This window comes from Ceratotherium simum, chromosome 12, assembly GCF_057802395.1.
Source record: "Ceratotherium simum simum isolate JZ-2026a chromosome 12, ASM5780239v1, whole genome shotgun sequence".
Lineage (NCBI taxonomy): Eukaryota > Metazoa > Chordata > Mammalia > Perissodactyla > Rhinocerotidae > Ceratotherium > Ceratotherium simum.
Window position 1 is genome coordinate 53157385 of NC_141911.1, and position 23883 is coordinate 53181267.

Below are 23883 nucleotides of genomic sequence, written 5' to 3' on the forward strand. Positions count from 1 at the left end.
CCACATTTTGCTCATCCAATCACCAGTTGATGGATTGATTCCACCTTTTTTTTTTTCCATTTTTTTATTGTGACAAAATACACATACAACATTTACCATCTTAACCATTTTTAAGTGTACGGTTCAGTAGTATTAAGTACATTCACATTATTGTGCAACCATCACCAACCATCCATCTCCAGAACTCTTTTCATCTTGAAAAACTGAAACTCCATATCCATTAAACACTACTCCCAATGCCCTCTCCCCACAGCCGCTGACAACTCCTACTCCAGCTTCTGTCTACATGACCTTGACTACTCTAAGTACCTTATATGAGTGGAATCACTTAGCATCTGTCACCCTGTGACTGGCTTATGTCAGCCAGCACCGTGTCCCCAAGGCTCATCCATGTTGTAGCATGCATATGCCAGAATCTCCTTCTCTTTCAAGGATAACTGATAAGGAGGGACTTCTGTCATTTTACTATTTGTTTTCTATATACCTTATAGCTTTTTTGTCCCTCATTTTCTGTGTTTCTGTCTTTTATGTTTAGTTGATTTTTTGTAGGGAAACATGTAAGTTCCTTTCTCATTCCTTTTTGTGTATATTCTAGAGCTGTTTTCTTTGAGGTTACTATGGGATTATATGTAACATCCTAAAGTTATAACATTCTAATTTGGGTTTATACCAGTTTAATCTCAATAACATACAAAAACTTTGATCCTTTATAGCCCCATCCCCACTCTTTTCAGGTGTTGGTGTCACAAAATTATATTTTTATACATTGTGTCCAAAAATATAAACAAATAATGTTTTTAAATATATTAGTCTCTTACATCATGTAGAAAACAAAATATAATTCCACTTTTTGTTTTCTACATGATTTAAGAGACATACATTTTTTCAAAAGCAATTATTAGTCTAAAAGCTAGTGTTATTGCAACTTTGGTTTGTAACTTCACATTTTGTTTTCTACATAATTTAAAAGATTAATGCATGTTTTGGATTTTGTTTATATATAATTATATCATCTATGAATATAACAGTTTTATTTCTGTCCAATCATCATATATTTTATTTCTCTTTCTTGCCTGTTGCACCGACTAGACCTCCAGTACAGTGCAGAATCAGAGTTTTCTGTATTTGGAGTTAACTTTCATCAGAGTCAGGAAGTTTCCTTCTTATTTTACTTAGAGTTTTTATCACAAATACTGAATTTTATAAAAGCTTTTTCTATATTGTTTGAGGTAATCATTTTATTTTTTTCTCTTTACTCTGTTAATGGGATAAATTTTATGGATATATTTTGCTAGTGTACAAAATTTGCATTCATATAATAAAACCAGCACGATTGTAATGCATTCTCCTTATGTATTGCTGGGTTTGGTTTGCTAGTATTTTGTTTAGTATGTTTTCATCTATGTTCATTAGAGAGATTGACCTGAAATACTGTATTGGTGCACTCTTGTTATTAAGTTGTAGTATCAAAGTTATGCTAACCTCAAAAACAAATTGGGGACTGGCCCTTCTTCTATTTTCTCGTAAATTTTGTATATTAGAAATGTTTATTCTTTGGACATTTGATAGATCTCTCCAGTGAAACTCTCTTGGCCTGGAGTTTTGTTGTTGTTGTTTTGGGATTTCTGTGGGAATATTTTTGATCGTTGATTCAATTTAACAATTATAGAACTCTTCCGATTTTCTATTTCTTCTCTGAAATAGTTTTGGTAAATTATATTTTTCTAGAAATATATCCATGTCTTCTAAATTTTCAAAATTTTTGGATATATGTTCATAATATCTTCTTATTTGTTTGATGTCTGAAGCATCTGTAGTGATAACCCCTTCTGCATTACTGATATTGGTGATCGTTTGCACCACCAGAGGTTTGTCAATTTCATTCCGCTTTATAAATAACTAACCTTTGATTTTTTAATCTTTTCTGTTTTGTTTATTTTATTACTTTTTGCTCTTTATTACTTCTCTCTTTCTGCTTACGTTATTTTCATGTTGCTATTCCTTTTATAACTTCTTGAAATAGAAGCATATCTCACAAATTTTCACCTTTTCTTTTTTCCTAATGCATGCATTCTTAAATGTTATAAATTTTTCCCCAGATACTGACATAGCTTTACCATACAAGTTTTGATATATGTAGTATATTCACTATTATTTAGTTCAAAATATTCTCTAATTTTCATTATCATTTTTTTCTTTCAATCCATGTGTTATTTATATGTGCGTTTTTAAATTTCTAAACGTGTGGGGACATTTTAGTTATCTTTTTAATTACTTCTCTTTTCCATAGATGTGTCTCTTAGAAACAGTTTATGGTTCTGTTTTAGACCATTTAGTGCATATATGTTCAGTGTAATCCAAAGTATACTGAGATTTGTTGTCATGGTTTTGTTTTAGTACTTTCTGTTTCTGTCATCTTTGCTTTCTTTTTCTTTCCTTTCTCATCTTTTTTATTGACTTAATATTTTTTGAATCATTCCACTTCTCCCCCTAAGTTTTGGAAATTAAAAACTTTGTATTCTTACCCTAGAAATTATACCATATATATTTACCATAGAAAAGTCCAAAGTTAATCAAAGCCTTTATCCTCCTTACAGATAATGTGAGAACTTTGTAACATATTAACACCATTTATTGCCCAATTTGTATGTTATCATTGCCAGATTCTAAAGTCTGCTTCATAATGTTTTGTTTCACCCTATTAATTGTTTTATATAATTATTGTTCATTTATATTAGCCCATATCTTTACCTCCCTCTTTGTTCTGCATTTCTTCTTATATCACAAACATTCCAGCTGGGACTATCTTATTTGTGTCTAAATTATATTTTTCAGAAGTTCCTTTAGTGAGGATATGCTGGCGATGAGTTCTCAACTTCTGTTTGTCTGTAATATTTATTTATTTTATGTTCATATTTGAACAATTTTTGGGGGGGGTGGTGAGGAAGATTGTCCCTGAGCTAACATCTATGCCAATCTTCTTCCATATTGTATATGAGTCACTGCCACAGCCTGGCTTAATGAGCGGCGTGTAGGTCTGCACCCAGGATCCAAACCCACAAACCCTGGGCCACCGAAGTGGAGTATGCAAACTCAACCACTATGCCACCGGGCCAGCCCCTTGAATTATATTTTTGCTGGGTGTAGAATTCTAAGTTGACAGCTATTTTCTTCCAGAAAATTAAAAACAACAATCTGCTAACCTCTGACTTCAATTGTTTCTGTTGAGAAGTCATCTGTCCATCTATTTGTCACCTCTTTGAAAGTAATCTCTTTTCCTGTGGCTGCTATTAAAATGTTCCTTTTATTTTTCTGTAATTTCACTGTGATGTATCTAGATATGAATTTGATTTCATTTGTTGTATTTTGGCCTTTTGAAAGTGTGGATTGGTATTGGTTCCAGAAAATTGCCAGATATCAATTCTTCAAATATGGTCTACTTCCTGCCATGATGGAGTAACTGGTGCCAGACTTAACTTCCCACTAGAGAACTGGACAGAATATTTGAAACAATTGTTTTTCTGATCCATGAGAGAGACAGGAAACAAACAAGATAAAATCTAGAATCATCTTGGATTCCTGTCTAAAGGCACTTGAGGACCATGGTCCAGGGAAGGGAGATCCCAGCCACTGCCCAGTAATTTCTCTCAGTTGAGGAGACAGCGATCAGAAGTTGATGCCTGAGGTGACTGAAATTTGCAGGGCAGAGAACCAGAGAAGATGGAGCTACACAGAGAAACAGCTCCAGAAATCCTCATAGTGGTCCCCTGGATTGTGTTTCTAAAATCCAAGTCATAACGCTTAGAGTGAAATTCTAAGAGGCCAGGCAAACAATCACTAAGGAGCTGTAAGCTGAGAAACATCAAGAGCTCACACAGGGCTGGGAGATGTTCAAGTTCTGCCCAGCCAGGGTGGAGAATCCTTGCTGAAAACACAGGGCATGCGGTAAAGATCCCAGAATCACTTTACCTTATTAATAGAACTAAACCAGCCCAGAATAAAAGGTAGTCTAAATTCACCTTGACAAGACTTGAAACCAAGCTTCAAAATAATCAAGCTTGTCCTCGAGAAGTAATTTAACTGCCTGCCAGAGCAAATCCAACACTTTTATTACTATGTAAGAAACATGGTACCAGAGAAAAAAATCAGTTCATAGAAACACACCCAGAAATGACAGAGGTGGTGCAATTAATAGACCAGAACTTTAAACCAGCGATTATAAATATGCTCAGTAATTTAAAGGAACACGTGAAGATGATGAGGAGAGAAATGGAATATACAAGAAGGAAACAAAAGGAAATTTGGGGATGAAAATTATAATATTGGAAATTTAAAAACTTACTGGATGGGACTAACAGCAAACTATACACTGCAGAAGAAATGATCAGAGAACTTGAAGACAGCAAAAAAAGAAAAAAGAAAACTATCCAAAAATGAAGTATGATGAGTAAAAAAGAAAAAAGTGAGCAGAGAGCCTCAGTGACCTGAGGGACAATACCAAGCAGTATAAAGAAAGGTAGGATTGGGAGTAGAGGTATTTTAAGAAATAATGGCCAAACTTTTTCCAAATTTAATGAAAAGCCCTTATATTAGTTATCTACTGCTACATAACGAATTACTCCAAAACTTAGTGGCTTAGAACAACAAACATTTATTATCTCACAGTTTCTATGGATCAGGAATCCAGGAACATCTGAATCGGACTGCCACTGATGCAGGATCTCCATGAAGCTGCAATCAGGTATTGGCTGAAGCTGCAGTCATCTCAAGGCTCCACCAGGGGAGGATTCATTCCCAAGCTCACTCTATAGCTGTGGCAAGCCTCAGGTCTTCACTGCTGTTGGCAGGAGCCATCGTTTCCTTGCCTTGTGGGCCTCTTCATAGGTCTACCAAAACGTGGCAGCTTGCTTCCCTCAGAGTGAGTGCTGAGAGAGAGACAGGCAGATAAAGAGAGGGTTGGAGGGAGGGGAAAACCAAAACAAAAGTCATGGTGTTTTTTAACCTAATCTTAAAAGTGACTTTCCATCACTTGAACCTTTTTCCATTAATTAGAAGTGAGTCATTGGGTACAGCCCCCTTTGAGTGTGGGGTCTGAATACCAGGAGGTAGGGAAGTTGGGGACCATTTTAGAGGCTACCTACCACACCATTACATCACATCATACACAAAAATGACTTGCAATGAATCATAGTCCTAAACATAAACAGAAAACAATAAAACTTCTAGAAGAAACCTGAAGAAAATCTGTGGTAAGCAAAAATTTCTTACACAGGACACATGAAGAACAAATCGTAAAAGAAAAAAATTGATAAATTAGACTACATTAAATTAAAAACTTCTACTCTTGAAAAGCCACCATCAAGAAAATGAAAACAAGTCTCTGAGAAAAGATTTGCAATTAGTTTATCTGACAAAGGACTTGTATTCAGATTATTAAAAAAAAAATCTTACAACTCATTAATAAAGTTTGTCAGTTTACTACAAAGTTAAATGTGTACTTACTGTGTGACCATGCCGTTTTGCTCATAGGTATTTAACCAAGAGAAATGAAAACACATATTCACACAAAAAACTTGTGCACAAATGTTTATAGGTGCTTCATTTATCATAGCCCAAAATGGGAAACAAGCCAAATGTCCATCAACAGGCACGTGGGTAAACACCCAGCAATGAAAAGGAACAAACTACTGACACAGGCAACAACATGGATGAATCTCAAAAATGAGATGAAACAAAAGCCAGACAAAGAAGAGTGCATACTGTATGATCCTATTTATATGAAATTCTAGAAAAGACAATTCTAATCTATAACGAAATAGTTTGGTGGATGCCTAGGGCTGGGGTGGGGGTGGGGCAATGACCGCAGAGGGTCCTGAGGGAACATTTTGGAGTGAGGGACGTGTTCTATATCTTAACTGTGGTTGTAGTTATGTGGGTGTACACATTTGTCAAACCTCACCAAACTCTGCATTCAAAGTGGCTACATTTTGTTTTCTGTAATTATACTTCAATAAGGTTGATTTACAAAACAAAGCAAATATTACCTTTGGTCGGTTCTCCTCTCCCATCTTCCTGGGACCCTGGTCAAAGGTATATTAGACTTTTATATTCCATTCCTGTGTCTCTTACCTTCTTTATTTCCATCTTTTTCTTTCGCTGTGCTGTATTCAGACAGTTTCTTCAAATCCATCTTATATTTCATAAATTCTCTTTATTATGTTCAATCTGCTGCTATATATGCCCATTGAGTTTTTATTTTAAGGTATTTTTTTATGTCTAGAAGTTCTATTTAGCTCTTTTTCAAGTCTGCTATTTTATGTGCTCATAGCCTCCTGTACCTTGCTGATATTTTCCAGTTTGTGATGCTTTTCTTTTTAAATGGTAAGCATTATTTGAAAGTCTGCATCTGATAATTCCATTTGCCATCATTAGACAGGTCTGTTTCTGCTGGTTTCTATGCATGTTGTCTGGTTTCTCTATCTGCTTGTTAGTAATTGTCCTGGAAAATTGCTATTCTGGGGCTTTCATAGAGAGGCTTGCCTTAGCTGCTTCTGAGTGCCTGAGAGTACTCCTGGTAGTCTGGCCTACCGCAGGTATTTGGTTTTTGAGGTCAATCTGTAAGATGGCTGGTCTGTGGCCACAACTTCTCAGGAGTGTTCCTTTTTTATTTTCTTCTGCTTTGTTCATGACCAAAGTAGCTTCTCTGTAGTCCTGTGACTTTGAGGGAAGAGGCATGGATTCAGACATGGTTTGCCTTTACTCTGAAGGGTACACCTTTTCAGATCAACGTTGGAGAGGGTTCCTCTACCACACCCCTTCCTCTGAGTGGTAACAGAACCAGATCCTAAATGTGGGGTATGATAAACGCCTTCCAGGGCATAGGAAGCGTTGGTGCCCCAATACTCTGCTTATTTTTCTTATTACAAGCTTTTATTCAAAAATTGTCTTGGGACTTCTTGCTATATTTTCATCTCGTCAATGCTTTTAAATTGTTGTAGCATTTTTAATGGATCAATTAATCTGAATAATCTAGTGTGTCTTTACTGGATCCAAACATGTACTCTTTAAAAATATCCTACCTCATTTAGTACAGTAATTTATATAACATATCTTGTTGAAAACTAGGCTTTAGATAATTTTTGTCTTATAACAGAGTTTACTTGTGTCTGTGGTCAATTACAGCATCCTAGAAGTTGAAATGGACTGTAGCTACAAAATAAATCAATTAGAACTGTTACAGGGAATTAGCCTCAGGGTCATTAGAACAAATGTTGTGCTTATACAACATATTACTTCTAATTAGTAAACATTAGCAGTTGATCTTAGTATTGTTTCTTAACTAAAAGAAATATGTTGTGTACCTTTGTGTTTAACCATATTACCTTGAGTGAGATATAGTGAGGCCAGACGCAGATGGAGAGAGAGAGACCAGAAAAAGTTTTACAATTTCCTATATTCACAGTTCCCCGGGGTGAACACAGCACACCACACAGCACTGCTCAGGGTTGGTTGCAAGGCAAAAGGAGTTGGGGAGACCTGTGGGCAAGTGCCTTTGTTATGGTTTCTGCTGGAAGGAATGAGGCAGGGTAAGTAGGCTTAGGATTGGCTAATTTGAATGATTTCCGCAGGCTCTGAGGCATAGGGACTGTCCCTGCTTGTCTGCTATCGGGCCCTGGGCAGTTAAGGCAAGTGTACAGTGGCCCAGAGTGTGAGAGCCCAATAAGAGAAGTGATTGGGAGTGTGAATTTAATCAGCTGCTCAAGAAGGGAAATCCCTGGGCCTCTAGCCAGGGCCTCAAAGCTAAGTCAAGACAGCATTTAAAAACAACTATATTGTACCTTGAAGCAACTAATAGTGTAGAGTCCTAAGCCTAGGACAAAAGAACACGATATTCTAATGAACCAGAAGTGCCTAACTTCAGTTTATTTGTATCACAGTGTTGAAATAGGAGATGAAAAAGTGACTGTCATATTGGCTGAGATCTTAAATATGTCTTGGAAAATGTAGCATAATTTGTAACTGCACTTCTTGCTTAGTGAGAGACTGCCCATGCTGAGGATGTCCTGTAAAGATTTAACATCCCATTTCATCAGTCAGTATGCTTTGATGATTAGAAACCATAAGTGTATTCAGAGAAAGCTTTTGTCACTTGGCAAATATTTTGCATCAAGTTTAAGAGAAAAGCAGTGCCACCCCTTTGTGGGTCCCATTACATTTCCATGGTTCTCATAAAAAAAAGTAATGAATAAATCAGTTTGGTTTAATATTCTCTTTGTATTAAAATTACATGTAGATTATTAAAATGATATATATTTACTCTGCAAGAATAGAAGCATATTAATATTTTATATACCTGCTTTATTGTACTAGTATACTTACCTGAAAATATCCAAATTTATTCTGATTTAGGGTGTTGGTACACCTTTGAAAGTGTTCAGCAAGACTGTTAGCGTCTTGACTCTCTATCTCTTCACTCTATTAACTGCAGAATTACACCTTGCAGACCTCTGTGAACTGGGCTTTTGTGTCCACAGACACCAGTCTGCCAGCGATTTCTGGCACATAGTATTTGAATGCATATGTATATATGTTGAATGCATATGTATATATGAGCATAAATATTTACATAAACATAAAGTTCATAGCATAGTGTTGGGCACTTGATAAGTATTCTGTAAATGTTTATAGGTGATTTATTTGAGAATTATTGAAATGTGATTTTTTGAAGGAGTTTTTGCTAGCTGGCAGTACAAGACCAAAGAAGAATCCCTTCAGCCTGAGTTCTGGGGTGTAATGCCAGCTTTATGAGCAAGCAGAGTAGGTCACCTTGTTTATGACTGATGTAAAGGAGTTTACTGAAATGAGTCCTGTGTCAAAAAAATCTCATCAAGCCTGCTGCCTGTCATCATACCGTCATACCTTAATTCTTTTGAACACTGGAAATTCTTTGTTTTTCATGAGTTTTTTGATGGTGTTTTTAGCTAAAATTCAAATACTGTGGAAGTAGCCATGTAGTTTCCAATAGTCGGGATTGAAAACAACCTGGATGTGGTCCATAGATTGACTAGAAGAGCAGACTGTCCTGGCTCCTCTCTCTACCTCCTTTCCTATACCTCCACAGTCAGTCATCGAGTCTGGCTGATTCTGTTTCCTTAATGTTTTTCAAATCCATTTGCCTTTATCCTCACTACACCTACCTTAGTTCAGGCCACCCTCATCTCTCACCTGGGTTACTGCAACAACGTTCTGATTGGTTTCTGGAGCCCCAAGCTTATCTTCCCTCTAATCCATTTTCTACACTATGCCAGAGATACCTTTTATAATATAAACCTTGTTAATTCATTCCACTCTCCCATCACTTCCCACCCCCAATTAGGAAGAAGTTGGCCACAGGGATATTCTGATCTGGCCCTCATATGTTCCAATCTCATTTTTCATCACTTTCCACTTTTTATTACTCGCTTCTACTTAAGAAAATTTTAGAGAAACCTTCATCACCTTAAGGTCCCCGTGATATAATAAGAATAAGAAATTAATGTTAGCTGTTTTAAAGATCACAATTATATCCAAAGCACCCAGTCCTTTAAAAATAGCTGCCGTGTAGTAGACCAGCCAGTCATGTCTTTGTTGAACCACAGGGCGGTGGTGGGGAGTGGGGGAGGGCAGATACTCTGATAACTGCTTTGCCGTTATCCAGCAAGGAATCATACCTTTGAAAAGACAATAGCAGTGAGCAAAACAGGCAAAAATTCCTGCCCTCGTGGAGCTTTCATTCTAGTAGGAGAGACAGACAGTAAACAAAAGAAAATAAATATCTAATGTGATAGATAATGATAAGTGCTAAAGAGGAAAATAAAGCAGAAAAAGGGAATAGGCAGTGTGTATATTTTTAGAGGGAGTGCAGTTTTAGGTAGGGTCAGCAGGGATAATCATCCTCAACTCTCCTCAACCTCTTTCTCTTCTTTTTGCCAAACAAGCCCTGGTTAAATCCAGCTCGTTTTCCTCTCTGTACCTTCACCCAGTCAGCTCCAGGTGGCTGCAGATAAACACACAGCCACGCTGGTGTCTCACTTTAAATTCATGATCACAGAAGCAGTCCTTATGCTGCCACGCAATCAATCTGTATGTTCTCTCCTCCTTGGTAACTCATACCCTCTCGTTTTCCCTCAAACCTTTTACATCCCTTCCCTCATCATCACCTTCATTTGGTAACCTCAATTCCTATTTCACTGAGAAAAGAGAAGCAATCAGAAGAGAACTTTCACAATTTCCATGACTGCATTTATATTCCTGTAATGCATCTCTTCCCATATACCCTGCTATAACAGGAGATAAACTGTCCCTGCTCTAGTATAAGGCCAAGCTCTTCATTTGCCCCATAGATTTCATCTTTGCTTTGCTCTGCTGCCTCCTTGTTGGATTCTCAATTAAAAACAAAGAATCTTGAGCCAGCCCTGATGGCCTAGTGGTTAAAGTTCGACACTCTCACCACTTCAGAGACCTAGGTTCGGTTCCCGGTCAGGGAACCACACCACTCGTCTGTCAGTAGCCGTGAAGTGGTGGTGGCTCACGTAGAAGAACTAGAGGACCTACAGCTAGAATACACAACTATGTACTGGGGTTGTGGGGAGGAAAAAAAATAAGAGAATCTTTTTTGAGAACAATTTCCCATAAATATAAAATGCCTAACGTAGCAACATGAAGCTGTTAACTGCCCTAAGAGAGAAATACGTAGAAATAATTCATAGAATAAGCAATTTAAAACAAACCAGCCAACCTTCTAAGGAACGTTCCTACTTAAATGGGATCTTGGTTTGTGAATTTATTTGGACTTTCCACCAGTGCTGGTGCACCCTGGTCAGATGTGCTCAGCAGATCACGTTAGCTAACAAAGTCCTGCCAGCCTAAATAGGCAAGAAACAGTTTGTCTCGTGACTCCAGTTGTACACTGAATCCACTAAATATAATGAGGATTTTTTTCAGATTCAAAGCTTACCTCCTTTTCTGTCCAGCCTTAAAAACCAGGTTTTGGTAAACAACCTTCCAAACCCTAAATAAATTAAAACTACCAAATTTCCAGTAATATAGTGATTTTTTTTACCTCTTAGATAAAAGGAAAAAAAGGAAATAGAATATTTCCTTCAAAATCAAGAGGATAATACCATCACTTGACATCGAACATGGGTAAGATTATTGTTTTTCTTGTATTATACAATATTTTAAAAAATAGCTTTTAACATCAATACAAAAGTGAGCAGACATCACCCTGCCGTCAGACACTACATTCTAGTTGGAGAGTCAGACTATGAAGATCTATACTAATGGAGGCTCACTCTGCTACCAGATTTTTAGCAATTTGATCTCTACTTTTAGTGAATTAATTCTTTATTTCTTTCACCATTTCTATGAATTTGAACTTATATCAAACTCAATGTGTATGTCATTGCTAAGAACTTACATTGCTCTCAAAGCTTATTAAGTAATGTTTCAGAATTAATATGAACTTTTCATATCATCCACTTGGTGCATAACTAAAGGCATTATGTTCATTTTATTTCCAGTTTACATAACATCTTAGAGGACTGTGTATGTCTTCCCAAAATAGTCTCCATCTTTTATGCATAACTCTTAATTTAATAGCCTTTTAGATGTTGAAAAACATAGGCTTAGAATAATACATTTATCAGTGGCCTTAAACAATGAACTATCAGTATTAAAGACCTAAAAATTTTCTCCTAAACATGAGTGACTGTCTTAAAATCTTCGTGTAGGAGTCCAGTTGTGGTATATAAAAAGCTAAAACGCTAGATTCAAATCCAAAGTCTGCCCCAGAAATGTGTAATTATGTATAAATCAATTTTATCATCTATAAGAATAAAACCTGCATTAGGTTGCTAGGATTATTTACGTAATAGTGTAAATATCAAAGCATCTTATAAACTGTACAGCGTCATGCAAATATTACATATTCTTATTTAGAATTAGAAATATTCTATACTCAGATTTTTTGGGGGGTGGATTTTAGTTGCCACACTGTTCTGAATTGCTGGTCCTTGACTGTCCTTGAGATATTTTCAATGTCTTTTTCAATTCTTACCCTGGTCCTATCCTTTCAGGTTCAAATGGATCTTAATTATTGTCACTGCTTTTTCTTCTGCCATTCTAGTTCAGTGTAACACAGTTTTTAATAAATCCACAATAACTAACTAGAGAAAGAATCCTACTTTGAATGCTGTTATTAAAGACAGGAGAAAAGGAACCAGATTTTTCCAGCCATCACCTCTCCTGCTTTTGTGACAACTGGTCTTTGTTCCATGGGTTAGAGCACTGTTTTTATTAAATTTAAAAAGCTCCATGTTCGGTAGCATTTTTGGTAGGTTGAGTAGGTTGAGGAAGATTACTTAAGAATAAACTGGTTATCAAAAATAAATAAGTTACAAAAAATAATAATAAAAATAAATAGGTTACATTTTTTACATGCTTTGAATTTTTAGATTTAGTCATATTTTTAGACATCTTTTTAAAAAGGAATAATTATGCAAAAGGTAAATATTTCTTGGTTATATAATTTTTATAAAATTATAAAAATGCGAGAAAGCATTATATTCTAACAAGGTTTCATTGTATATGTTCAGGATTTTACATAGGAAAATCTGGTTTTCATGGGATACAGTTAACCTTTGCTTGATATGCCTATGTTGATTGTTTAAATCACAGGGTTGGAAATGGAAATACATTCCAATATACTAAGAAAGACCTTCTGCTTGTCTCTACCATGTCATTAAGACTGTGTTAGTATGCTCTGACTTGTCAAAACTAAAATGTTTACTTTCAAAATAGAAACTATTTTACAAGATTTTGCATTAAGATTACTTTCATAAAAGGATTATATATTTAATAATGTTGAGAAACAGTATAATATTTTTAGCACATAAGAAGGCAGCGCAGCATTATAGATAAGAGCACTAAGTCAGGAGTCATTCTGACTTATCTATATAACTCCGTGTGTTATTGTGGGGCTTTATTTATATGATAACAAATATAGGGTAACTCCATGCCTGGCATGTAAAGTATTTAGGAAGCAAACACTAGGCTTAGGGAACAGCCTTTATAAATGCTAAAAGATTGTTGTGTTCGGAGTAAACGATGCCATAATGCACAAGACATGTATGAGAAGCTTACATGCTTATTTCATTTTTAATTGTACAAAAACATTACTAGCTCTAGAAAGCACTAGATTTCAGGCAAGATATATGAGTTGTATCCCTCCTCTTTGGAGACATAAATAACATTGAGGAATATATATGAAATCAAGTCAAATATCTTTCTGCAATAAAAAAGTATAGCTACTAAAGTATTTTCACTGACATATTTCACCTATTAGTCATAATACAGAATTACATGGCAACCATAATAAATTTCTAATTTTTGAGGTAGAAAGTTAAAATTTATGCTTAATTCCAATGGAAAAATGTTACAAATGTGATGATCTATTCTGGACATATTTACAATAGCGTCCATATTGGGCATTAGCTAGTTGATGTTTGTTATGTTGTACCACTAGTATACCAGGCTAACTGCTAGATGGTACTTCTTTGTCTTTGGGGAAGGATTCATTTGCTCTCCCTAGAAATGGTTTTGTTTTTAGAATGATTCAATTATCCAATCCAAGTCTTCAACCAATCAGGTCTTTTATTAATAATAAATTACAAAATAAACTACAGAGCAATACATTACAAAAGCAAATGGCTCATTTGATGTATTTGACTCTCCCCATAAGGGTTTCTCTGTATATACCATGAATTTATGCATTCTACCATTCATATAAAAAATGTTGATTAATAGCTATCAAAAATGAGCTTTTTCAGGTTAGGTCCCAGCATCCTGCTTGCCAGTGTGCCATTATTGTACCATGTTAAGCATCAAAGCTTTCCTCCTGAAAATACGCCCTTTAAAAACTTAGTACTAGTCTATACTCACCAAATCTTGAAAATTCTTGGCTGTTTGCCTCTGGCCTCTCTACTTCATAATAATTAAATTCTTATAAATTGTCTATTTTCTTCCTTACTATATGTGCACCTATTTACTGCAGTTAGGAGAATACTGGAGACAAAACCAAATACCAATATAGCCACAAAACACTTAGGATACTAGAGTCCTCTCTGAACTAGTTTTGTTGCCTTTGGAAACCTCTGTTCCTTCTGACAGGTGACAATTAGATATGATTACCAGGTACTGTGATTTGTTAAGATCTATCCATGAGTTAGTATAGCCATAATTAAATGTAACACAAAATAATTAAATAAAATACTTTCCCCGTAGAAGGAAGTTTTTCATGTTAGTATCAAAAAGCTTAGTATCAAAAGCTTTTCAAAAATTTGAGCTCCTCTGTGGTATCTTCTTTTAGTTTGAAGTTTGCTTTAATTTGCAAAATTTTATTCATTCATCTATAATTATTCTCGTTAGTTACTGTTTTATCTTGAAATGTATGTAACACAGAGAATTTTGAGCTTCCAAGAGGAAACAATTTTAAGTTACTTATTAATGTATAACATCTGTAACTGTAGTATATCTGTAATAATCTTACTTCAATGAGAGATTGTTGTTATTTTTATAGATTAAATCAAAAGACCTCTGTGGGGGATAAAATGAAACAAGATTTTCCCTACCAGGTATCAAAAATATATAAAACTGTATGGTGGTACTGTCACAGGGATAGATAATTTGAACAGAATACAGAAAAACAGAAACCATGTAAAATTAGAAATTTTATTCATGATAATATGACGTTTCAAATCAATAGTGAGATGATGTTGGAAAAATTTTAAATCATTTAGAATATTCCTTATTTCATATATAAAGTAAATTCCAGATGGATTAAAATGCTAAATAAAAAAAGAAAGTATTAGAAGAAATAAGATTATTTTTATTATCTTGGAATGGAAAAGTCTTGCTAATCAAAACACCAAACCCAGAATGCAAAAAAGGAAAATATTGATTAATTTAACCATAAAAATTAAAATTCTATATAAAGAAAGATATACAACAGATAAAAGATAAATGACAAAAAAAAAAGGATTAATATGCGGAATCCAACAATAGTTCCATAATTAAGAAAAAGATTAACAACCTAATAGAAAGATGGGCAAAGTATGTGAACTAGCAGCTCCCAAAGCAGAAACACACTGCTGCTTTAAACACATCAAACCAGGGTCAGCCACACTATTCACTGAAGAAATGCAAATTTAAACAATAATTTTACCCAGCAAGTTGGCAAACGTGTAAAAGATGGTTAACATGCAATGTCTGCAAATATATGAGGAAACAGGAATAGATATACAGCATTGGTGGGGATGTGAACTGGCAAATCCTTTTTCTAAGGTCATGGGGCAGTGTCGAACAAAATTGAAACTCTGCATCCTCTTGCAATGCCAGGTAGAGGAATCTGTCTTACAGAAATACTTATGTGTGTGCAAACGTGCAGTAACGTGTTTGTCCGTGCTGTCTGTCAGGCCCTTCACATCTTTAACCATGACTGTTAAAGTGGCCTCCTTCACTCTAGTTTCTCTGCCATCAGAGAAACTTTTCTTTTTTCACTCTATGCCAGCTCTCATATTGCTGTCAGAATTATTTTCCTAAAGAGCAGATACAATGCTGGCCCTGACTACTTAAAGACTTCTGTTTTATTGTTGCCTGTAGGTTTCTTACAATCTTTCCTCCACCTTATTTATTATCAGCAATCTGTCTCTCTACCTCTGTCCTCATGTTCCTTGTGTTCCAACCACGCTAAAAAACCACCAGACGTGCTCGGCCGGCCCTTGTACAACTCCTAGTCTGCATTCCATTCACTCATCACGTATTCAACGAGTAGGCACTGTTCTTTAAGTACGTACTGAGGATATAGCAAAGCCCAACGTCCCCTTTTTTAGGGGGGGAGATACTATATTATTGATGCAGAAGTGGCAATTCTCAAATAAATAAATATGTACATGTTTAAAATCAATAATAAGTACTATGCAGAAAATTAAACCAATGTGATAATGAATGGGTGAATATCTGAGACTGGTAAACAAGGAAGATCCTGTGAGGAAATGAATCTTAAGATGAAATCTAATGACAAAAAGGATCCTGTCATTTAAACATCAGGAGAAAGAGCCTTCCAAGCAGAGAACAGCTGGTGCAACGATCCCAAGGCAGGAATACCCTTGGTATGTTTGAAGTAAAAGAAATAGTAAAGGCAATAGTGGCAGATTTAGGCAATGTATTGTATTAAATAATGCCAGCCACCACAGCAAACTGAAATCTCAGAGGCTTAACACAATGAAGGTTTTTTTCTTGCTCGTATTACATGTCTAAGGTGGTTTGGCAGGAAGGCTCTGCTGGTAGAGGTTCCTCCATCTTGAACACCTGGTTTTCCGAGATCCCTGGAACAGGGAAAGAGAGGGATGGAGGAAGAACACTGGCTCCTAACTAAATCAGCTCTGCAGTAATACACATCACTTCCCTTTACCTTCATTGACCAAACTACTCATATGGACCCAATCTAACTGCATAGGAGTCTGGGAAATGTATATGGAACATGTGGAATGTTTGGTGAACACTGTCCCTGCTACAGACAGAGACCTGATCTTGTCGGGTTTTATTAGCCGGGTTGAAGAGTTTTAAGTGTGAGTGAAGACCAGTGGACGGTTTTGGACAGTCACCTGATCTGATTTTTTTTTTTTAAAGATCACTCTGGCTAATGGGTAGAAAATGGAAGTGAGTAAAAAGCTGGAGAAGGACTTAGAAGGCTGTTGTAAGTGTCTTGTTAAAAGATGCTGATGGCTTAGACTAAGAAGAAAGTGAAAGGTGGGTTCGTTGGGAGTCCTTTTTTGGAGGTAATAGCAGGTGCTGATGGATCGGATATGGAGTATAGAGGAAAAGATAGGAATCAGGGAGGATCCTAGGGGTAGTTTATACATGCTTTTTCTTTCTAGAGATGTCCTTTCCCAACTCCCCACCAGAAAAAATTTTCTTCCTTTGAGACCCGACACAAATATCTTTTCTGTAAGGCATTCTTCATTCCCCTGACAGATTGAGTCTTTCCTTTTCCTACATTCCCATACCATTCTGCTCATTCTTCTTTATGGCACTTACTGAACTGTAGTATAACTGACATTTACATCCATCTCTTCTAGAAGACCATGAGCTAACATCTTGCCTGACATAGAGATATTCAATAAAATTGTATTGGATAAGTGAGTGAATGAATATACAATATGTAGTATTTTCTTCTCTTGTCTGAAACTATATATACATATATAAAATTACACAGCATTTGAGCCTGAGGAATTCTCTCCAATCTCTAAAACATTATTCTTGGCTATATGTCTGTAATGTTTGGCTTCCATAACTGCTTTTATTTAAGTTTTTTTTTTTTTTTGTAAATTAACAGGATGAGAGGCAGCTGCAGGTACTGGCAGATTACAAAATGTGTAATTACTAAAAGTAACTGAAGCATATTATAGTATAATTCAAGAGAAAAAAAAACATCTGGCACATGCTATGTTAATTTGTCATAAGAGAGTTTCAAAGAAAGCACGTGCTGCAGCTGGCAGATCCATCATTCCCTGAAACGAATAGTACACCTTTTGTTTTTAATTCTCTTGTATAATATAGAATAGAGCCTTATGTGATTTAATCTTTAGTCATCGCTAAAGGATTTCATGCATTGAGGAAATTTTCCCTTATGCTGTATCAACCAAAATATACATGGCTCATCTTTATCTTAAACTGTGCCTCAATAACAACAGAATGATTTGAGCAATTATAGTAATTAATTATAATGCCTGGGATATTGGCCCAAATTTCAAACTCTTATCCCATGCCTTAAGGAATCATAACTTCTCTTATTTAACGTACTTATGGTGTTTTCAAAGAGAGTAATGCATTGTAGGGAAAACTTTGCTCTTAACCTCATAACCACACCTTCTCATTTACTATACATGCCAGTGATACTGAGGATTGAAGTATATTTAGAGTGGAAATTCTTTCAGCATGGGCTAGGATATCCATTTTTATGACAGAGACAAACAGAAAAGGAGTAATTATTATTACAAAACAGCTTCTAATGCTGACCTTTTTGAAATAATCTATATTTCCAACTCTGTACTGAACATTTCCTTAGGTATCTCACAATCAATCTAGTCAAAATTGAACCCATTATTTCACGCCTATCCAAAGTTTTTATTTCATACTCTATTTCCCATTTCCATGAATGCTAATATCTACCTAGTTGCTGAAGCAAAATTCCAGATGTCATCCTGAACTTCTTCTCCTCACACCCCTAAATCAAGTACTACTAATTCTACCTCCTAAATATCTCTTGAATCTGTCCATCTCCCTCCAGTAGTTCAGGCTATCAACATTGCTTACCTGAATTCCTGCTATAACCCCCTAATTTACTACAGTCATATTTCCTCAGTATTTTTTCTGCTGGAATCAGCAAGATTTTCTGATATTCAACTCTAATCATGGCACTTCTCTTCTTAAAATACTTCAGCGCCTCCCCAGTGTATTGATGATAAAGTCTCAATTTCTGATCAAGACATATCCTTCGCGATCTGTATTTCCTTGTTTCCACCTTCTTCCCCTCTCACCCCCACTCCCACCTCCTAGTCACACTCTATGTCCCATTCGTACTGAACTTCTTTCAGTTGCCTAAATTTATTATCCTTTCTTATTTCCTGGCCTTCACACATGGATTTGATTGTAACACTCTTCTTTTTCTTACCCTGCTTTTGTCCATCTAACTTCTATTTACCTTTCATATATCATCGTAAAAGCCTACTTCCTCTGGAGAGACAGCTCTAATCCCTTAATCCTCCATATGTGTTCCCATAGCACTGAGAGTTTTTTATAGCCTTTACTACCAATATTATAAAGCTGGTAGCTTTTTATTATTTCTAGTATTTATAAGTTTCACTCTGGCAGTGACTGGATCTTGTCCCCCATTGTCTCCCTAGCACCTAACATAGTATGTGGCCTGTAACAGGCACTCATTTCAGTATTTATTGAATGAATTAACTTTCTAATTCCCCCAATCTTATCCTAAGATCAGCACTTAAAATTAGATGTTGTGAGGAAAATTCACCCATTACTTTGTAACTTTGAGTTCGTTCTTCAAATTACTTCTTAAAATCAGCTTCCTATGAGTGATTTTTATGAATAAGGCTCTATATCACATTGGTTTTACTAGCAGCAGTCTCCCAAATTTATTACACCACTTGATGGCTACTCTGAAAATGTAATCACTCAGTTATCTATAGTTCTGATATGAGAGCAAGTAGGTGGTGAAAACTTTGAAAAAGGAAGATATAGGATTTTAGAAATGTTATTATTGAATGGACTAGTTAACTGATTCTGTGGAATTAACTAAAATTTTCCTAGGCTAAAAACCACCTGTGTGCGCCAGGACCAGTTCTAAGCCTTATGAGTATAGCTTCTCTTTTGGAGCTTTCATTCTAGGGGGCAGAAACAAATAAGAAGAAGGTAAACCAATAAATAAAGAAGATAATTCTAGGGGCCGGCCCCGTGGCTTAGTGGTTGAGTGCATGCGCTCCGCTACTGGTGGCCCGGGTTCTGATCCCGGGCGCGCACCGATGCACCGCTTCTCCGGCCGTGCTGAGTCCGAGTCCCACATACAGCAACTAGAAGGATGTGCAGCTATGACACACAACTATCTACTGGGGCTTTGGGAAAGAAAAATAATAATAAAAAATTTTAAAAAATAAACCTTTAAAAAAAAAAGAAGATAATTCTAGATGGTTAAGTGTTATGAAGTAAACAAATGAGGTGATGTGATAGACAGTAACTGGGACAGGGGTGGAGCCAAAAGAGCTGGACTGTTTTTTTAAAAAGTAGTCAGAAACTGAAGCGTGAATGATAAGAAGAAATCAACTGTACAACAAAGTCAGGAAAATATTCCAGGCAGATGGAAGAATAGCAAGTACAAAGGCCCAGTGTTAAGAAGGAGGACACCCATGTAATTAAAGTACAGTGAGTGAGGAGAGAGAGTGCTATAAGATGGAGGAACGAGGCAGGGATCAGATCGTGAGAATTTTGTAGGCTATTTTAAGTAAGGTATTTAAGTAACACTATTTTAAGTTAAAATGAAGTCCAAAGTACAGCAATGAGAAATCATTGGAGATTAAACATCCTTGGATCTTTAAAAGACCACTTTAGTTATTGTGTGGAAAATAGACTAGAAAAGAGGCAAAAACAGAGTCATGGAGACCAGATATTAGATTATTACAGTATTCCAAGCAATAGATGTGAGCAGCTTAGAACAGAGTGTTGTTGGTGGAGATGGAGAGAAGTGGGCAGTTACAAAATATATTAGAGAGATAGGACAGAACTTACTGATAAATCAAATATAGGGGATGAGGAGAAGAGAGGAATAAAAAATGATGTCTAAGCTTTGCATTGAGCATGTGGGAGATGGCAATGCCATTACTGGGAAGAAGGGAACTTGGGAGGGAATAGATATGAAGTAGTCTCCATTTGGGACAGCTACATTTGAGGTGCTCATCAGTGTTCCTTTACAGTCATGGACTAGATGAGGTCACTTAGGGGGACTGTGCAGATACGCAAAGAAGGAACCTGAGACCATGACCGAGGGTGCTCCAATATATTTAAACTGGCCTGTCTGCTTTAACCTGTGATGTTTATAGTAAACTGAATGAGATTTTAAACCTTAGGATGAATTTCCTTTTTTAGTAATAGGTCTCTTGAAGCCCTACAAAAAGTTGAGATCACAGTCTTTGCAATTACTAACCATTTTGCCACATACTTAGGATTAAATTATTTTTCCAGAGAATCTTCATTTTGCCTTTTAGATCTTGATATTATATGATGCCACAGATATGCTTTACTAACAACTCTTGTAATTGGGCTTAAGATGAGAAGCAATGTGATTTAGTTGGGAAAAGATTTTGATTAAAAGACTGGGTATGAACCCTGTTTTTTCATTCAATCACTGCATTACCTTAGGAACATTAAATAACTTATAAGATGAGAATAGTAACTACTTTGCAACCTTGAAGTAATAATAAGATACAGTAATAAAGGCACCCTAGAAAACCCTCTTGGCTGATGTCCGCTTAATCGTCTGACAGCATTAACCAGTGAGCTAATGTCTGGGCAAAGCGTGCTGACCCATGCCCAAGGCATTCTGTAGGCCCTACCTAGTTGACCACTCCAGTGTCGTTGTCTGTCACTTGCTTTACAAGTGTCAGCGTGTTTGTTCCCAAACTAGGTTATGCCAGTTGTATTTGTTTTGGAAATACATAATTCAGTTAAATACCAGTGATATATGAGTACAAAAAGAGAAAGTTATTGTTCTTTTAAAACTGAGTTATGAGCTGGCCCCGTGGCTTAGCGTTTAAGTGCGCGCGCTCCACTACTGGCGACCCGGGTTCAGAACCCCGGGCGCGCACTGACACACCGCTTCTCTGGCCATGCTGAGGCGGCGTCCCACATACAGCAACTAGAAGGATGTGCAACTATGACATACAACTATCTGCTGGGGCTTTGGGGAAAAAAAAGGAGGAGGATTGGCAATAGATGTTAGCTCAGAGCCGGTCTTCCTCGCAAAAAGAGGAGGATTGGCACGGATGTTAGCTCAGGGCTGATCTTCCTCACAAAAAAAAAAAAAAAACTGAGTTGTATACTTAGGAGAATTCGCTATTACATTAGGTTTGGACAAGCAACTCTGAAAGCATAAAGGGAATACTGTGAAAATCCAGAATAATTCTGTATTTGCATTGCTTGCCAAGTATCTTTAAATTCTTGTACCTCTTTGGATCGGCCTGTAATTTTCTTTTTTTGTGTTGTCCTTGTCTGGTTTTGGTGTCAGGGTAATGTCGGCTTCGTAGAATGAGTTAGGGAGCTTCCCCGCCTCCTCAATTTTTTGGAAGAGTTTAAGAAGGATGGGTATTAAGTCTTCTTTGAATGTTTGGTAGAATTCACCAGGGAAGCTGTCTGGTCCTGGACTTTTTATTTTTGGGGAGGTTTGTGATTACTGTTTCGATCTCCTTACTGGTGATTGGTCTATTCAAATTCTCTACTTCTTCTTGATCCAGTTTTGGAAGGTTGTATGATTCTAAGAATTTATCCATTTCTTCCAGATTGTCAGAAGGGAGAAGGTCAAATACCGTATGATTCCCTTCATTAAGTAGTAGATAATAACAACAATAAACAAACACATAGAGACAGAGATTGGATTGGTGGTTACCAGAGGGGAAGGGGGGAGGGAGGAGGGTGAAAGGGATAATTCGGCACGTGTGTGTGGTGATGGGTTGTAATTAGTATTTGGGTGGTGAACATGATGTAATCTGTGCAGAAATAGAAGTATAATGATGTACACCTGAAATTTATACAATGTTATAAACCAATGTTACTGCAATAAACAAAAAATTAAAAAAAAATCCCTCAAAAACAAAAAAATTCTTGTACCTCATTAACAGAGCCAAAAGTGGAAATAATTATAGATGATACCTTATGGATGTGGTTTGTGTGAGAAAGACATTCAATGTTGAAACACTCCAATCAGGGTGCTCATACTTTAAAAAAAAATTCTAAGAAAACTTTGCATATTCTAGGTGAAAAGCCCAGACAAAACCCTTATCCTTCCTTATGCCTCAGACCTCTTAAAAATCTGAGGAAATCTGTGGACCCTCTTCCCAGAAAAGGTGAACACAGAAGGTCTTGCGTATAGTTTCAGGGTGTTTGTGAACATGCCTGAGCCTTCCGTGGAGCACAGATTCTCTGCCTTAGGTTCTCACCCTTCACCTACTTCCATCTCGAACTGAAGAAGTTGATGACTTCTCAATGTTGATTATTATATTTTGTTTACTAAGGCATTTAATGTTTTCTCAATAGATACAGCATAAATTAGTTTTTTTTATAAATTATTTTATAAAATTTTACTTACACAGAAGTTAGATCAGTTATATTTTGCAACTGTATTTCTAAATTATATTTTGTAGGCATGACTAGGATTTTCTGTTACATACACATGAGTTATATAAGTAAACTAAAAATATTTAGGACACTGATGGGCTAAGCAATCCCCAGTGATATTATGAGGAATTCCTCATTCTTCTCTATGTACATTAAAATTGGTGGAAGATAATAATTTTACCTTGTCTTGTAACATATTATATAATATGCCAGAAATTATAGTGAAATTTGATAGTTTCATTTAAATTCTTCAATTAGTATAAAGTACTCTTTAAGTGCCATAATGTCATGCAGAAACTGGAAATGTCATCTCTCTATATACCTTCTGGCAGGCTATGCTTAAATCATCCCTGATAGGTAAGAATGTTTCTGTTTTTAAAGATCTCCAGTGAAGAGATTATATAGCTTTAGTTGGCAAGTGTTTCCAGTGTAATACCACTGTGAAACTTTCTGGAAAGTCTTATTTAATGTTTATCCTAAATCACTAATGACATAGAGAACTCTCAATTATGTTCTCTAATGAAGAGAAAATTTCTCATAGATAATACAGAGTCAGATCATCCTCCTGGGTGTTTCCTTTATCCCTGCAATGAAATATCCTGACAGAGAAATAAGGAGTTGCAAAGTACTGACAGGCAGGCTCTAGGAGAGTCTCGGGGGATAGGGTTGGCGAAATCTCTTTTCTCTCCACCCTTTAATACCTTGTAAATTTCATTTAGAAGTGAGATTGAAGGAAATGCTTAACTGAAAAATAACCTTTTCTTAACCACTTCAAATCTTTTGTAAAAAGAAGTACAATATAAATAAATCTAAGTAAATAAAAATAATCTTTATCTACTATATGTTTTGTGGTAGATTCCTCAGTAAATGTTTGTTGAGCAA

The 23883-nt window shown here is 36.1% G+C and overlaps 1 protein-coding gene across 2 annotated transcripts in view; it reads left to right on the forward strand.

Moving 5' to 3' along the window:
* Positions 1 to 23883, forward strand: part of SCLT1 (sodium channel and clathrin linker 1) — a 171556-nt gene that overhangs the window by 137383 nt on the left and 10290 nt on the right. The window contains exon 19 of one of the 2 annotated variants that reach the window (XR_015553827.1): positions 11109 to 11184. The exons of the other annotated variant lie outside the window; for it this stretch is intronic. The gene's annotated coding sequence lies outside the window, so the exon portion shown is untranslated. The remainder of the gene's footprint in view (positions 1 to 11108; positions 11185 to 23883) is intronic. 2 annotated transcript variants of the gene reach the window in all.